We start from the raw sequence: 2,195 nt of genomic DNA on the forward strand, positions 1-2,195 counted from the left end.
TGCGCTGTAGCGCCTTGTCACCCGGAAAGTACGGTATAGAAAAAAAAATGTATGTAAAAAAAGATTTTATTTTTGGGTAGCGTGACTCACGCTTCCAATATTTTGTTTTCTGTTTGCTGAGAACATGTGCTTTGCCTAAAAATACTGACCAATCAAATTCAAGTCACTATGCTTATAGCCACGCCCAAACAAGTGCAGCAACAGTTTGACACTGGAGTGCTGTCCACGCCTTTTTTAAACACACGAAATGCACGGGATTTGAGAGGAGTTTTGCGCTTGGCATTTCCCAAATAAGGATATCCTACTATGAGTACTACGCTGGAATACTAAAATGAATTTTCAAACGGCTACACTGGCTTCGTCTTTCCTGATCCAAAGGGGGTGTATTGTTGATATTTGTAGATAATAGACTCTGCATTTTAATGGTCAAATGGCGATTTCAGTATAAAAATGTAGACAAGGACCTTTAAGACCTGGTTTTCTCAAATTTTTGGAGGTCTTAAAACGGGCGTTCCACTGTATTCATGAATTTTGTCAGAGGCGATCATAGCTGACTTGAAAAACACCTTCATACTCACTGTCACATTAGTATCTCTCTGTCCCCACACACTTGGTCTTTATACAATAACTTGAAGTCACACTGAAAAGATGCAGTTTTGAAATCTTACTTGTTTTTGCAGTTTTCCCATACAAGAAACCAAACAATAACACATAAAAACAGCCTTATTTCCCAGAACCATTACTTTAGACCACAATTTCAACATTCCCATATGGGAAGCAAAAAAAAACACAAACAAAACACACATAAAAACAGCCTTATTTCCAAGAACCATTACTTTAGACCACGATTTCAACATTCCCAAATGGGAAGCAAAAAAAAAAACACACACACACATAAACACAGCCTTATTTCCAAGAACAACTACTCAAGACCAAGATTTCAACATTCCCATATGGGAAGCAAAACACACACACACACACACACACACACACACACACACACACACACACACACACACATAAAAACAGCCTTATTTCCAAGAACCACCACTTTAGACCAAGATTTTACTGGAGCAAAAGGTTATACAGCAGTTTATCTCTGTGTGTCCACTCGGAGTCAGAGCGTGGAGATATTACTCACATGAATCGGTACGATGGAAGATAAATAAACATGGAAATAAGCATATCAAAATCAAAACAAATGAGATAAAAATGGAGGGAAGAAGTATGTTCTTAACATAACAGATACATGTATGTATTTTTACGTATTCATTAAATCTATACATGGATATGTTTTAGATTTGATGCTCAACCAATGTGACAAGACATTTGGAGCATTTCTTTCTCTTTCTTTCCACACAATCACTGACTGGCTGACACACACACTCTATCTCTATCTTTCACACACACACACACTCTTTCTCCCTCACACACACACATGACACTCTCTCACACACTTAAACACTCTCTCTCTCTCTCACACATACACTCCCTCTCTCTCTCACACACACAAACACACTCTCACACACTCTCTCACACACACACACACACTCTCTCTCTCTCTCTCTCTCTCTCTCTCTCTCTCTCACACACACACACACACACACACTATCTCTCACACACACACATAACACGTGCGGGTGCACACACACACACACACACACACACACACACACACACACACACACACACACACACCAAGTGACCAATATACAGTATTTCTCTTCCAGTATTTTCTACAAAGAAAACATTACATAAAAAATATACCTGCTTAAAATTTAAACACTTGATGCCAAGCATAACCTTTTCAAGTAAAATAACATAACAATAATAAATTTATACATTAAAATACATAAAGAAAAGTACAATACACTTAAAAAAATATTTTTAAACAAAACTAAAGTTAAGTGGCATACAACTCTATCAAATGAATTTTAAGTAACTATTTAATAAATAAAAACGTAGGTTGATACATACCTTCAAACACAACATCAGACTGAACAATAGTAAATAGCACAGAGGGAATGTTAGTATCATAACTTCGGGTGTTGTAGTTTTTCTTGTGCTCTCCACAAAACATGACATATTCCAAGCAGACTGTCATTCTCTTCTGATAAAACTTAATGTGAACAAAATGTAAATTCTCCTTCCTCCTTTCGAAAATGCCCAACCCCATCCCCCCCCCCCCCCCCCTC

The sequence above is a fragment of the Littorina saxatilis genome, linkage group LG3, assembly GCF_037325665.1.
Source record: "Littorina saxatilis isolate snail1 linkage group LG3, US_GU_Lsax_2.0, whole genome shotgun sequence".
NCBI lineage: Eukaryota > Metazoa > Mollusca > Gastropoda > Littorinimorpha > Littorinidae > Littorina > Littorina saxatilis.